Source organism: Mesocricetus auratus, unplaced genomic scaffold (assembly GCF_017639785.1).
Source record: "Mesocricetus auratus isolate SY011 unplaced genomic scaffold, BCM_Maur_2.0 contig_5680_pilon_obj, whole genome shotgun sequence".
Taxonomy (NCBI): domain Eukaryota; kingdom Metazoa; phylum Chordata; class Mammalia; order Rodentia; family Cricetidae; genus Mesocricetus; species Mesocricetus auratus.
The window spans coordinates 8,341-26,320 of record NW_024429717.1 but is presented as its reverse complement, the minus strand read 5'-3'; the positions used below and the strand labels follow the sequence as shown (position 1 = coordinate 26,320).

At 38.3% G+C, this 17,980-nt stretch overlaps 1 pseudogene; it reads right to left on the bottom strand.

Moving 5' to 3' along the window:
* Positions 1–16,296: 16,296 nt before the first annotated feature.
* LOC121138003 lies at positions 16,297–16,865 on the bottom strand (annotated as a pseudogene).
* Positions 16,866–17,980: the final 1,115 nt, after the last annotated feature.

Genomic DNA, 17,980 nt, shown 5'->3' with positions numbered 1-17,980 from the left:
ACGAGAGGAGGCTGGGAGTACAGGGAAGTAGCTGTCCCTCTGGCAGCATCAGGTAAACAGACCAGCTTCCCGGCCTGTGTTCCAGAGCCTGCAGATCGCCTGGGAACTGCACAGAGCTCCCAATCCCGGCAGGAGCCAAGCACCCCAGACTCCAGATCTTCTCTCCCACCAACGAGTCTAGGAAACGAGAGGAGGCTGGGAGTACAGGGAAGTAGCTGTCCCTCTGGCAGCATCAGGTAAACAGGCCGGCTTCCCGGCCTGTGTTCCAGAGCCTGCAGATCGCCTGGGAACTGCACAGAGCTCCCAATCCCGGCAGGAGACAAGCACCCCAGACTCCAGATCTTCTCTCCCACCAAAGAGACCAGGAAACTAGAGGAGCCAGGGAGACCAGAGGAGTAGCTGTTCCGGATCAGGTACAACAGGACCCAGCATAGGGTCCAGGGGACCAGGTAGGAGGCTAAGTGCCCCAGATTCCTGTTCTTCTTCTCCACCCACGGACCAGCATTTGGACAAGGTATAGAAGAACCACCAGATTACTGGACTTACTAGCACCCACCAAAAGGGAACTCTGGTCCCCAGACCAGGAAGGGGCTCTTTCTGCACCCACTAGAAGAAGAGATGGGAAAGAGACAATACAAAAACACAGTCAGCAACAGAAAAACAAATATGACACCGCCAGATTCTAGAGACTCCACACCAGCAAGACCCCAATATTCTAATGCGAAGGAAGCAGAAGAGAACGACCTTAAAAGCACTTTCATGAAAATGATAGAGGCCCTAAAAGAGGATATTGGAAAATCCCTCAAAGAAATGGAAGAAAAAACAAACCAAAAAATGCAAGAATTGGAAGAAAAAACAAACCAAAAAAGGCACGAAATGGAAGAAGAAATGAAGCAAAAAATGCAAGAAATGGAAGAAAAAACAAAGCAAAAAATGCAAGAATTAGAAGAAAAAACATACCAAAAAAGGCAGGAAATGGAAGAAGAAACAAAGCAAAAAATGCAAGAAATGGTAGAAAAAACAAAGCAAAAAATGAAAAAAATGGAGGAAGAAACAAACCAAAAAAGGCAGGAAATGGAAGCAGAAACAAAGCACAAAATCCAAGAAATGGAACAAAAAGCAAACCAAAAAATGCAAGAAATGGAAGAAAGAACAAACCAAAAAATTCATAAAAGGCAACAAAAGGACGAACAGATAAACAGAAAATTGCAAGAAGCAATGCAAACGCTGCAAGGGTTGAAAACTGAAATAGAGACACTAAAAAAAACACAATCTGAAGAAAGGCAGAAAATAGAAAAGCTGGACAAACAGTCAGGCACTACCAATACAACAGAATAAAAGAGATGGAAGAGAGAATCTCAAGTGTTGAAGATACATTAGGAGAAATGGATTTATCAACCAAAGAAAACCTTAAATCCAACAAATCCTTAACACAAAACATCCAGGAATTATGGGACACCATGAAAAGACCAAACCTAAGAATAATAGGTATAGAAGAAGGAGAAGAAATCCAGCTCAAAGGGCAGAAGGCATATTCAACAAAATCATAGAAGAAAACTTTCCCAACCTTAAGTAAGACATGCCAATGAAGGTACAAGAAGCCTACAGAACACCAAATAGAGTAGACCACAAAAAAATCCCCTCGCCACATAATAAACAAGACCCCAAACATACAGAATAAAGAAAGAATATTAAGAGCAGCTAAGGAAAATGGTCAAGTAACATATAAAGGCAGACCTCTCAGAATTACACCTAATTTCTCCATGGAAACTCTGAAAGCCAGAAGGTCCTGGATAGATATTTACCATGGATGCCAGCCCAGACTACTATACCCAGCAAAGCTCTCAATCACTATAGACGGAGAAAACAAGATATTCCATGACAAAACTAGATTCAACCAATATGTGTCCACTAACCCAGCCCTACAGAAAATTTTGGAAGCAAAACTCCAACCCAAGGAAGCTAACTACAACCAGAAAAACATAAGCATTAGAGAATCCCTCTCTACCAACAGCCAAAAGAACAAAGGGGTGAAATTCCACCCGTAATTCCACCACCAACAACCATCGCAAATCGAAGAAGGATGAGCAATCAATGGTCATTAATATCCCTCAATATTAACGGCCTTAACTCACCCATAAAAAGACACAGACTAGCAGAATGGATTCGAAGACAGAACCCTTCCTTCTGCTGCATACAAGAAACACACCTCACCCTCAAAGACAGACATTACTTGAGAGTTAAAGGTTGGGAAAAATTTTCAATCAAATGGACCCAAGAAACAAGCAGGGGTAGCAATCCTAATATCTAACAAACTAGACTTTAAAATAAAATCAATCAAAAGAGATGAAGGAGGTCATTACATACTCATCACAGGTGAAATCCACCAAGATGAAGTGTCTATCCTGAACATCTATGCCCCCAATACAAAGGCATCCACATTCGTTAAAGAAACATTATTAGAACTTAAATCTCATCTAAAGCCCCACACAGTTATAGTGGGAGATTTCAACACACCACTCTCACCACTAGACAAGAATACCAGACAGAAACTCAACAAAGAAGCAAAGGGTCTAATAGAAGTAATGACCCAACTGGGATTAACAGATATCTATAGAACATTTCATCCACATAAAAAGGAATATACCTTCTTCTCAACACCACATGGAACCTTCTCAAAAATCGACCACATACTTGGCAACATATCAAACCTCAGCAGCTACAAAAACATTGGAATAACTCCATGCATCTTATCAGACCACCATGCCTTAAAATTAGAATTCAACAACAACACAAATTGCAGAAAACCTACAAACTCATGGAAATTGAATAATGCTCAACTGCACCATCCCTGGGTCAAAGAGGAAATAAAAAAAGAAATTAAAGACTTCCTCGAATTCAATGAGAATGAAGACACAACATACCCAAACCTATGGGACACTTTGAAAGCAGTGCTATGGGGGAAGTTCATAGCACTAAGTGCTCACATGAAGAAACAGGAAAACAGTTATACCAGAGAATTAACATCACAGCTAAAAGCTCTAGAACACAAAGAAGCAAACTCCTCCAGGAGGAGTAGACGCCAGGAAATAATCAAATTGAGGGCTGAAATCAACAAAGTAGAAACCAGGAAAACAATACAAAGAATCAATGCAACGAAGAGTTGGTTCTTTGAGAAAATCAACAAGATAGACAAACCTTTGTCCTAACTTACCAAACAGCAGAGAGTGAACACGCAAATTAACAAAATCAGAAATGAAAAGGGGGATATAACAACAGACTCTGAGGAAATCCAGAGAATCATTAGGTCATACTTTGAAAACCTGTACTCCACAAAATTCGAAAATTTAAAGGAAATGGCTGACTTCCTGGACAGCTATCATTTGCCAAAACTAAATCAAGAACAGATAAGCAATTTAAATAGACCAATAACCCCTATGGAAATAGAAGCTGTCATCAAAAGTCTCCCAACCAAAAAAGTCCAGGTCCAGATGGCCTCAGTGCAGAATTCTACCACAAATTCAAAGAACAGCTTATACCAATTCTTCTCAAAGTGTTCCACACAATAGAAGCAGAAGGGTCTTTGCCAAACTCTTTCTATGAGGCTTCAATAACCTTGATCCCCAAGCCACACAAAGATACAACCAAGAAAGAGAACTTCAGACCAATATCCCTCATGAACATTGATGCAAAAATACTCAATAAAATACTGGCAAATCGGATCCAAGAACACATCAAAACAATCATTCACCACGATCAAGTAGGTTTCATCCCAGGGATGCAGGGATGGTTTAACATACGAAAATCCATCAACGTAATCCACCATATAAACAAGCTGAAAAACAAAAATCACATGATCATCTCACTAGATGCTGAAAAAGCCTTTGACAAAATCCAACACCCCTTCATGATAAAGGTCTTGGAGAGATCTGGGATAACAGGGACATACTTAAACATAATAAAAGCCATATACAGTAAACCAACAGCCAACATCAAACTAAATGGACAGAAACTCAACGCAATTCCTCTAAAATCAGGAAAAAAACAAGGCTGTCCACTCTCTCCATACCCGTTCAACATGGTACTTGAAGTTCTAGCTATTGCCATACGACAACAAAGGGGGATCAAGGGGATACAAATTGGGAAGGAAGAAGTCAAACTTTCACTGTTTGCAGATGATATGATAGTTTACATCAATGACCCAAAGAACTCTACCAGGGAACTCTTACAGCTGATTAACACCTTCAGCAAAGTGGCAGGTTACAAGATCAACTCAAGAAAGTCAGTAGCCCTACTATATGCAGATGATAATAGGGCTAAAAGAGAAATCAGAGAAACATCACCCTTTACAATTGCCACAAACAACATAAAATACCTAGGCGTAACGCTAACCAAACAAGTGAAAGACCTGTATCGTAAGAACTTTGAATCTTTAAAGAAAGAAATTAAAGAAGCCCTCAGAAAATGGAAAGATTTCCCATGCTCTTGGATAGGTAGGATCAATGTAGTAAAAATGGCAATCCTGCCAAAAGCAATCTACAGATTCAATGCTATCCCCATTAAAATCCCAGCACAATTCTTCACAGACCATGAAAGAACAATAATCAATTTTGTATGGAAAAACAAAAGACCAAGGATAGCCAAAACAGCCCTGTTCAACAAGGCAACGTCCGGAGGCATCACTATCCCTGACCTCAAGCTCTATTATAGAGCTATAGTCCTGAAAACAGCTTGGTATTGGCACAAAAATAGACAGGCAGACCAATGGAATCGAATTGAAAATCCGGGTATTAACCCACACACGTACGAACATCTGATCTTTGACAAAGAAGCTAAAAATATACAATGGAATAAAGAAAGCATCTTGAACAAATGGTGCTGGCATAATTGGAGACTGGCATGTAGAAGAATGCGGATCGATCCATGTTTATCGCCATGCACAAAACTTAAGTCCAAATGGATCAAAGACCTCAACATAAATCCAGCCACACTGAACCTCTTAGAAGAGAAAGTGGGTGGTACCCTTGAACGAATTGGTACAGGAGACAGCATCCTGAACATAACACCAGTAGCACAGACAGTGAGATCAACAATTAATAAATGGGACCTACTGAAACTGAGAAGCTTCTGTAAGGCAAAGGACACAGTCAGCAAGACAAAAAGGCAGCCCACAGAATGGGAAAAAATATACACTAATCCCACATCTGACAGAGGGCTGATATCCAAAATTTACAAAGAACTCAAGAAGCAAGACTCCAAAATAGCAAAGGACCCAATTAAGAAGTGGGCTGCAGAACTAAATAGAGAGTTTTCAATAGAGGAGTCTAAAATGGCTGAGAGGCACTTGAGAAAGTGCTCAACATCCTTAGCCATCCGGGAAATGCAAATCAAAGCAACTCTGAGATACCATCTCACTCCTGTCAGAATGGCTAAAATCAAAAACACCAATGACAATTTATGCTGGAGAGGATGTGGTGAAAGGGGGACACTCCTCCATTGCTGGTGGCAGTGCCAACTGGTTCAGCCACTTTGGAAAGCAGTATGGAGATTCCTCAGAAAAATGGGAATAAACCTACCACAAGACCCAGCAACTCCACTCTTAGGCATATATCCAAAAGATGCCCATTCATATAACAAAGATGTCTGTTCCACTATGTTCATAGCAGCTTTATTTGTAATCGCCAGAACTTGGAAGCAACCTAGATGTCCCTCACCCGAAGAGTGGATAGAGAAAATGTGGTACATCTACACAATGGAGTACTATTCAGCAGAAAAAAATAATGGAATCATGAGATTCGCAGGCAAATGGATGACACTAGAAGAAACCATCCTGAGTGAGGTAACCCAGTCACAGAAAGAGAAACATGGCATGTACTCTCTCATATATGGATTTTAGACATAGATCTGGGGAGTGCCAGTCTACAATCTTATGGCCAGAGAGTCTGGGAAACAGAAACTTCATTTAGTGGCTGGTTAAGTACTGAGCTGAACTCAAGAAAGCCAGTATCAGAGAGGGAGGACTGATGATCAAAGGGATTAAGACTGGGCTGGTTTAACCCCCAGAAACAGCTGACCAGACAAAGGTTAACTCTTGAATCCCAGGCATCAGCCTGGGAAGCCAGCATGGGACTGATCAAGACCCCCTGAATCTGGGTGTCAGTGAGGAGGCCTAGGTAATCTATTGAGCCTTGGACAGCAGATCAGTACCCATCCCAAGTATACACACGGACTCTGGACTCCCATAGAACAATGTGAGGTGCACTCTCACCCTGAACTCTTGGGGAAGGGTCTAGGCCCTGCCCTATATGAAATGACAGACTATGGACACCCCATGGAGGGCCTCACCCTCCCTGCGGGAATGAGGGGATAACGGGGGGGGATGGGGGGAGGACACGGGAGGAGGGGAGGGAAAGTGAGAGGGACCTCGAACTGACTTGTGAAGCAACCTTGTTTCTTATCTAAATTTAAAATGGAAAATAAAAAATAATAATAATAAAATAAATAAATAAATAAAGGATCTTCAGAAAGAAGGAATGGAATGTTTTCAATTTGCCCCTTCCCAATTTGGATATTAGTGAAAGATGCCCCATGAAGTGCTAGTACTAAGAAGAAGGACCAAATGACTGATCTTGGAAAATATTTAAAAATGCTGAGGAGGAACAAATAGTAAAATACTGTACATATGAACCTTTAAACTGTTCTACTAGTGATTGGTTACCATTGTGCTGTGACATATTACAAGGAATGGGTACGGCTGTAGCTCCAGATTGTAACTCAGAACTTCTCAAATGGAGAGATGATGAGGGGCACACAGAACTTTTTACAACTTAACCAGTTATTACCACTCATCCAGTTGCTTTAAGATATTCTGTTATCAATAAATTGGAAAATTGGACAGGACCGGGTCATTTTTAACTCTGGCCATTGTGACTAAGCCTCCAACCATATCACCGACCCCAAGCACATGAAACTCAGACCAACCAAGGTGGGTAGATAAGTGGCCCCAATCTAAAATAAAATTGGAGGCTGCTTATCAGCTGGTACAAGAGCAGTTGTAGGCTAGAAGTACTGAACTTTCCACCTCCTCTTGGAACACACCTGTTTTAGTTATCAGAAAAAATATAGGAAAATGGCATCTATTACAGGATTTGACATATGTCAATAAAATTGTGATGGTAATGGGTGCCACACAACCAGTTTTACCCTCTTCAGTATGAATTCCAAATTTTCAGATCTTCGGCAATGGACCAAATGGTATTGTTACCCATGGAAACTCCTCTCAATATACCTAGCTACAACAGAATATTTACAGTAAGAAATGGAAAGATTGTGAAGGCCATAAGGTCTGCTTTGATCCCTTTGTTTTAACTCATGGATTGCATGGAGCTGTTCTGACACAAGAAATTTCAATTAACGAAGTTTCATTTCCCTCAATTTTTAAAAGAAATTTTTCATTTCCTACTTAAGAGCTTCTATCACATTTATATATTGTGACATAACTATAGTGGACTGTGAGATCAAAATTATACACTGTGACATCACCATTCTGCACTATGATCTCACTATACTGCACTATAACAATTATACACTGTGAAATCAATATACTGCACTGTAACCCCACAATTATACAATGTGGCATCACTATAGTTCACTATGACATCACAGGTATACACTGCCACATAATTATAGTGCACTATGACATCACAATTACACAATGTGACTTCACTACTGTGCACTATATCATCACAATTATACACTCTGATATCACTGTACTGCACTGTGACATCACTGTAATGCAATATGTCATCACAAATATACATTGTGACAACACTATAATGCAATGTCACATCACAGTTATATACTGCGACATTACTATATTACACTGTGACATCACAACTATACACTGTGACATCACAATTCTGCACTAAGAAACACAATTATACACTGAGACATCACTATACTGCATTATAAAATCGCTATTCTGCATTAGTTAATACAATTATACAAGATGACATCACTACAGTGAACTGTGACAACACAATTATACATTGTGAAATCACTATATTGCTCTGTGACTTCGCAGTTATACATTGTGACATCACTATACTGCACAATGACATCACAATTATACAATATAGTGCACTATGACATCACAACTATACATTGTGACATCACTGTACTGCACTATGTTATCACATGTATATATTATGACAGAATTATAGTGCACTGTGGGATCAAAATTATACACTGTGACATCACTATACTGCACGATATCATCACAATTATACATTGAGACATCACTAGAGATCATTGTGACATCACAATTTTACACAGTAGCATCACTGTACTGCACTCTGACATCAAAATTACACACTGTGACATCACTATGCTGCACTATGATATCACAATTATACACTGAAACATCAATATGCTGCACTATGCATCACAATTATACAGTATAGCGCAGTATAACATCACAATTATACACTGTGACATCAATACAGAGAACTGAGACATCACAGTTATACACTGTGACATCACAATACAGCACTATGACATTACAATTATACACTGTGACATCTCTATGCTGCACTATGAAACACAAGTATATACTGAGACATGACTATGTTGCACTATGACATCACAATTATACTCTATGACATCACTATAGTGCACTACGACTTCACACTATTATGCACTGTTACATTACAGTTATGCACCGTAACATCACTATTCTGCAATATGATCTCTCAAATATACACACTGACATCACTATAATTCACTGTGACATCACAACTATACACTGTGACATCACTATAGTGCACTATGGCATCACAATTATACACTGTGGCATCACTATAGTGCACTATGATATCACAATTATACAGCATGAAAACACTATACTGCACTATAACAATTATACACTGAGACATCAATATGCTGCACTATGACATAATAAATATACGTTGTGACAACACTATAATGCACTGTAACATCACATTTATATACTGTGACATAAATAAACTGCACTGTGACATCACAATAGTGCAGTGTGAGATCAAAATTATACACTGTGACATCACTATTCTGCAGTACTATCTCAAAATTATACACTCTGACATCACTTTACTGCACTGTGACATCACAACTATACACAGTGACATCACAATTATACACTGTGACATCACTATACTGCACTATTTCATCACAATTATACATTGAGACATCAGTATAGATCACTGTGACATCAAAATTATACACTGTGACAACACAATACTGCTCTATGACATCACAATTATACACTGTGACATCACAATGCCGCAATATGACATCACTGTTATACAATGTGACATCAATATACTGCATTATGACATCACAATTATACACTATGACATAATAAATATACATTGTGACAACACTATAATGCACTGTAACATCACATTTATATACTGTGATATAAATATACTGCATTGTGACATCACAATTATACATTGTGAGATCACAATAGTGCAGTGTGAGATCAAAATTATACACTGTGACATCACTATTCTGCAGTACGATCTCAAAATTATACACTCTGACATCACTATACTGCCCTGTGACATCACAACTATACACAGTGACATCACTACTCTGCCCTATAGCATCACAATTATACATTATGACATCACTAGAGAGCACTGTGACATCACAATTATACACTGTGACAATACAATACTGCACTGTGACACAATATTTATACACTGTGTCATTATGCTGCAATATGACAACACAATTATACACTGTGCCATCACTATATTGCAAAATGACATCAAAATTATACAGTATAGTGCACTATATAATCACAATTATACATTGTGACATCACTAAATTGAACTATCACATCACAATTAATCATTGTAACATCTACATAGAGCACTGAGACATCACAATTTTACACTGTAACATCTCTATATTGCACTATGACATCACACTTATACCTTGTGACACTATAATGCACGGTTATTTCACAGTTATACATTGTGGCATCATTATTCTACACTATGATGTCACAATTATACACTCTGACATCACTGTACTTCACTGTGAAATCACAATTATATATTGTGATAACACTATGACATCACACTTATACTATATACACTGTGACATCACTATAGTGCACTAACTTCACAATTATACATCATGAAATCACCATAATGCACTATAACAATAATATAATGTGACATCACCATATTGCACTATAACATCACAAATATACATTGTGACATCTCTAGAGTGACATCACAATTATACATTGTGATATCATTATACTTCACTAGGAAACACAATTATACAGTGTGACATTACTTTACTGCATTATGACATCACAGTTATCCACTTTTACATTACGATAGTGCATTATGACATAAAATTGTCCATTGTGACATCACTATTCTGCTCTGTGATAACACAATTATACACTGTGTCATCACTATAGTACACTATGACATCACAATTATACACTGTGGCATCACTATAGTGCACTATGACATCACAATTATACATCATGAAATAACTGTACTGCACTATAACAATTATACTGCACTATGACATCACTGTTATACATATAGTGGACTATAACATCACAAATATATATTGTGACAACAGTATAGTGCATTGTTACATCACAGTTTTACACTCTGACATCACTATACTGCACTGTGATATCACAACTATACACTGTGGCATCACAGATATACACTGTGACATGACTATACTGCACAATCACATCACAATTATACATTGTGTTATCATTAGAGAGCACTGTTATATCACAATTATACACTGTGACATCAGTATGCTACACTGTGAAATCAATATAATGCCCTGTGACATCACAATTATACACTGTGACATCTCTATGCTGCACTATATCATCACAATTACACACTGTGACATCACTACACTTCACTATGAAATCCCCACTATACACTCTGACATCACCATACTGCACTATGACATCACAATTATACACTGAGCCATCACTATAGTGCACTGTTACATCAAAATTATACACTGTGACATCACTAAAGTGCACTATGACTACATAGTTATACATTGTGACACCACTAGAGTGCACTGTGACATCTCTATGCTGCACTAAGGCATCATAATTATACATTGTGACATCACTATACTGCACTGTGACATCACAATTATACATCATGAAATCACTATGACATAACAAATACACTTTGTGACAACACTACAATGCACTGTGACATCACAGTTATAAATTGTGACATCACTATACTGTACTGTCACATCACCATTATGCATTGTGACATCACTATAGTGCACTATGATATCACAATTATACATCATGAAAACAGTATACTGCACTATAAAAATTATACACTGTGACATCACAATTATATAGTATAGTGCACTATAACATCACAATAACATATTGTGACATCACTATACTGCATTATCACATCACAGTTATACATTGTGACATCTATAGAGATCACTTAGACATCATAATTATACACTGTGAAAACACAATCCTGCATTATGACATAACAATTATACACTGTGATATCATTATATTGCAATATGACATCACAAATATACACTGTGACATCACTATGCTGTACTATGACATTAAAATTATACACAGTGACATCATTATACTGCACTGTAACTTCACAATTATACAATGTGGCATCACTATAGTTCAGAATGTCTTCACAATTAAACACAGTAACATCACTCTAGTGCACTATGATATCACAATTTCACAATGTGACATCACTATAGTGCACTATGAAATCACAATGGTTCATTGTGACATCACTCTTCTGCACTATGAAACACAATTATACACAGTGTTGTCACTATACTGCACAGTAACATCACAATTTCACAGTGACATCACAATACTACACTATCACATCACAATTATACATTGTGCCATCAATAAAAAATACTATGACATCACAATTATACACAGTGACATCACAATACTGCACTATCACATCACAATTACACACTGTAACATCACCATACTGCACTATCACATCATAATTATACAGTATAGTGCACTATAACATCACAATAATACATTGTGACATCAGAATACTGCACTATCACATCACAATTAGACATTGTGACATCAATAGAGATCACTGATACATCAAAATTATACACTGTGATATCTCAATTCTGCCTTATGACATCATAACAATTATACACTGTGATATCACTATATTGCAACATGACATCACAAATATACAGTGTGACATCACTATACTGCACTATGACATCACAATTATACATTGTGACATCACTATAATGCACTGTGAGATCAAAATTATACACTGTGACATCACTATTCTGCATTATTATCTCAAAATTATACACTCTGACATCAGTATACTGCACTGTGACATCATAATTATACATGGTGACATCTCTGTACTGCACTGTAACTTCACAAATATACAATGTAGCATCTCTATACTTCACTATGGCATCACAATTTTACAATATGACCTCACTATGCTGAAATATGACATCATAATTATTCACCCAGACATTACTATAGTCCAATATGACAACACAATTATACACTGTGACATCACTATGCTGCTCTATGACATCACAATTATACACTGTGACAACTCTATAATGCACTGTGACATCATATACACTATGACATCACTCTACTACATTATGACATCACATGTAAAGATTGTGACATCACTATAGTGCCCTGTGCAATCAAAATTATACACTGTGACATCAATATTCTGCAGTATGATCTCAAAATTATACACTCTGACATCAATATACTGCACAGTGGCATCACAATTATACACTGTGACATCAATATGCTGCAGTATTACATCACAATTTCGATTGTGAAACAATATAATGCACTCTCACATCACAGTTATACATTGTGAATTTACTATACTGCATTATGACATCACAATTAGACACTATTGAGCACTATAACATCACAATTGCACATTGTGACATCACTATATTGCACTGTGACATCACAATTATACACTGTGAAATCAATATACTGCCCTGTGACATCACAATTATACACTGTGACATCTCTATACTGCACTATATCATCACAATTACACACTGTGACATCACTACACTGCACTATGAAATCATCACTATACACTCTGACATCACCATACTGCAATATGACATCACAATTATACACTGTGCCATCAATATAGTGCACTGTTACATCTAAATTATACACTGTGACATCACTAAAGTGCACTATGACTAAATATTTATACATTGTGTCATCACTATACTGCATTGTGACATCACAATTATACATCATGAAATCAATATATTTCACTATGACGTCACAAATATACATTGTGACAACAGTATAATGCACTGAGACATCACATTTATAAATTGTGCTATCACTATACAGTACTGTCACATCACCATTATGCATTGTGACATCACTATATTGCACTTTGTGATCAAAATAATACACTGTGACATCAATATTCTGCAGTATGGTCTCAAAATTATACACTCTGACATCCTATACTGCACTGTGACATCACAACTATACTCAGTGACATCATTGTACTGCACTGAGACATCACAATTAGACACTGTGACATCACTATAATATACTATGTCATGACAATTATACATTGTGACATCACTATAGATCACTGTGACATCACAATTATACACTGTGACATCACTATGCCACACTATGACATCACTGTTATACATTGTGTCATCACTATACTGCGCTATTACATCACAATTAAACACTATATTGCACTATAACATCACAATTATAAATTGTGATATCACTATACTGCACAATCACATCAAAATTATACATTGTGTCATCATTAGAGAGCACTGGGACATTACAATTATGCACTGTGACATCATTATGCTGCATTATGACATCAAAATTATATACTGTGAAATAACAATAATGCACTATGACATCACAATTATATACTGTGACATCAGTATGCTGCACTATGACATCACAATTATGCATTGTGACATCACTATAGTGCACCATGAGATCAAAATTATACACTGTTATAGCAATATGGTGCACAATGACATCACAACTATACATTGGGACAACACAATGATGCACTGTGACATCACAGTTATACACTGTGACATCAGTATGCTGCAGTATGTTATCACAATTATACACTGTGACATCATTATAGTGCACTAAGTCATCACAATTATACACTGTGATATCACTATGCTGCACTATGATATCACAATTATATAGTGTGACAACTCTATAATGCACTGTTACATCACAGTTATACACTGTGACATCAGTATTCTGCACTATGATCTCACAATTATACACTCTGATATCACTGTACAGCCCTGTGAAAGGAAGTGAAAGGAAAAGGTTCTTCCCTTTTTTCTCCCGGAAGCCAGGCAAGCTTCTAATTCCTGGTCTGTGCGAATCTCTCCCTCTATGATAAATAAATATATTGTTTTCCCCATATAGCCACGATATCTGGTGTCATGGAAGTGCTTTGGAATTACAGCCCATGCCTTGGAAACCACCTGAAATCGGCATCCCGATGTCAGTGCTAATTGGCACTTCAGCTGCTGCCACGTGCAGCGGTGCTAGCTACATTGCCACGGTCGGAGCTGCTGCAGTCCAAGCATGCATGCCCCGCGGCCACGCCAACCTCGTGTGCTCGCTGTGGCCCCGCAGCTGTGAGAAAGGAGACTCTGCCACACTCTAACCATGCATGCTGTTCGCGTCCTGACGTGGATGCAGTCTGCCTCTGCGCGTGCCCGCTTGCACCCCACCGCCAAGCCACACAGACCCAAGGACTCTGACCCCTCTGTTGCCTGGCGCCACCACATGTGCTGCTCACAGCCCACCGCAGCGCTAGCAGCGGCAGCCACTAGCAGTTTCGCGTCCCTGCCTCCAGCACCTGCAGTGCACCCAGCAGCAGCAGCAGCAGCATGCCCCTCGGGCCCAGCGCCATTGTTGCTTGGGGCCCATGAGCGCCCGCGGCCACCGCTCCGCGCCTGGAGCTGCCCCCCACGCACATGTGACCGCTCCACGTCCCAGCCACCAGCACCCTGGCCATCTCATTATTAAGTGACTTATATCAATTTAGAATTTCTTTTTTTTCTTTTATCATTGGTATGTCCGTTGTTATGTCCGCTTTTTCATTCCTGATTTTGTTAATTAGCATGCTCTCTCTCTGTCTTTTGGTTAGTTTGGACAGAGGTTTGTCTATTTTGTTGATTTTCTCAAAGAACCAACTCTTAGTTTCATTGTTTCTTCTTAGTGTTTTAGTGGTTTCTACTTAATTGATTTCAGCCCTCAATTTGATTATTTTCTGGCGTCTGCTCCTCCTCGGTGAGTTTGCTTCTTTTTGTTCTAGAGAATTCAGCTGTGCTATTATTTCTCTAGTATGACTGTTCTCCAGTTTCTTCATGTGAGCACTTAGTGCTATAAACTTTCCTCTCAGCACTGCTTTCAAAGTGTCCCATAAGTTTGTGTATGTTGTGTCTTAATTCTCATACAATTCGAGGAAGTCTTTAATTTCTATTTTTATTTATTCCTTTACCCAGGGATGGTGCAATTGTGCATTGTTCAATTTCCATGAGTTTGTAGGATTTCTGCGATGTGTGTTATTGTTGAATTCTAATTTTAATGCATGGTGGTCTGATAAGATACATGGGTTTATTCCATTTTTTTGTATCAGTGAAGATTTGCTATGTTTGCTATTATGTGGTCATTTTTAGAGAAGGTTCCATGTGGCGCCGAGAAGTTGTTTGGGTGGAATGTTCTATAGATGTCTGTTAAACCCAGTAGGGTCATAACTTCTATTAGCTCTTTTGTTTCTTTGTTAAGGCTCTGTCTGGAGGTCATGTCTAGCAGTGAGAGCAGAGAGTTGAAGTCTCCTACTATTAGTGTGTGAGATTTTATTTGCATTTTGAGCTTTAGTAATGTTTCTTTCACGAATGTAGGTACCTTTGTATTTGGGGCATAGATGTTTGCTTTTAATATAAAGAAAAAATTAAAGATTGACTTCAAATTTGTGTTTAACAATATAAAATGTATAAGCTTTATTGTATAAAGAAAGCAGCTATCACTGAAAAGCTATTTCTCTAAATTAAAATGTTTTAAATATATATAAAATTGTAAAAGGACATGCTTCCCAAATAATGATACTTGACATAATATTCAATGACATGAAAAAACACATTCTAGTTAACTTCTGTCCCATTCTCAAGTCACCGTATTGAAGGATACATCATGAAATCGATGGTTCTGCATCTGGGGAATTTTCCAATGGAGCTTTCTTCCACTGGTGTCTATATTTTAGTTTGTCACATTTGGGTGTCTCTTCCAATTTGGTGATTGGCTAGAACAGCAATCTGTATCATGAATGTGCAAGTTGGCTTCTTATGACTGTCAGTTAAAGGAACATGTATCAAGCCAATTGGTTTCACGAATTCAAGTTGCCGAATTTCTTGAAGGTTGTGAAAATTATTTCTACTCTGACTGAGATTTTGCTTGGAGTGTATCTTTCATCAGATTTATAGTCTGTATAAATACACAACATATTCACTATTGTTTTTCTTCTGAATTGGATGTTCACTATGTGAGGTTGAGAGCCATCAGATTGCCAGTAAGTTTCTAGATTGTCATATCGTAATTGATCCACTTCAAAACCTGATGAAAGTGACCACAGAGCTTGAGAGCTGATGTCCCTTATGGTCCCATTTCATTCCTACTATTTAGGATGAGCACCAAAAGGTTTCTTGTTAGGTGTGGTCATCCTTAAATTATTCTTTAATCCCAGCACTCAGAGGGAGGCTAAGGTAAAGAGAGGCAGCAGAAGTTCAAGGCCAATCTTCTCTACACAGAGAACTCCTGGGATACACTGGTTGGCCACAATCCGGTCTTGCACAGGGCCTGCCGCACGCCCCAACACCTCTTCCACCAACGGCACGGTGGCTCCCCGACGCCCCTGGAACAATTTTGAGTCTCAGAATAATCTTTGTATCCTGTATATTTTGTCACAATGCAAGTTTACTTGTGTTCATCATCCAAAGTGGCTTCTGGAGATCTATAACCAACACCACTCCTCCTCAACAAAAAGGATGCGAAACAGCAGATGGAGAGTCAGAACACCCAACGAGAGCAAGTGACAGGAGAAACAACAGAGTTGCAATATTGACTCTTCTTCATCACTGAAGATTCTCCTGAAAATAAATAGTATTTTTCCAAAGTCATCATGACAATCTTGACTAAATAATTTCATCCTTTGCTATATCATCTAAAACCTGATCTTCTGTGTTTCTAAACATTTAGTGTGTCGACAGGCACAACACAGTATCTCTAAATGCTTCCCAGAAGCAGAATATTGTTGAGTCCAGGCCCCCCAGGGTCTCTGTGAGTCACTGGTCAGCTAATAGGTACATCCTGTTTTTCAGTCCAAGTAAATCCTATTTCTGAGACTTGGCTTATTGCCCTGGCCATGCCCCACTTATATCAATATCTACCTGTGAGACAAACAAGATCTTTCCAACTGGCATTTTTCCTCTGTGTTGTAAGCCTGCTGCTCCCTCTCTACAATGAAGAAGTGTCCTCTTATCAATAACATTGGAAAGTCTTATCTTTCACTTCAATCTCCAGGCTTTCACCTGACATATACTTGCTCATGGCATGGTTACACCAAGGTTTGTAGATAATTGGATATGTGAGAATGACCAGAAAAGAAAGGAGATTGGAAAAGAAAGGAAGCTCAAAAAAGTAACTTGAGAAAGCTAGAAATTGAAAACAGGTAACTCAACTTCTAAAAGTTACTAAAATTGAATAGTTAAATCTCCAGGCTTTCACCCAACAACAGGGTCAGTAAAGGAGTGATTGTCCTCAGAGGTTAGGACGGTGGATTGGATTAAATCTCTGAGA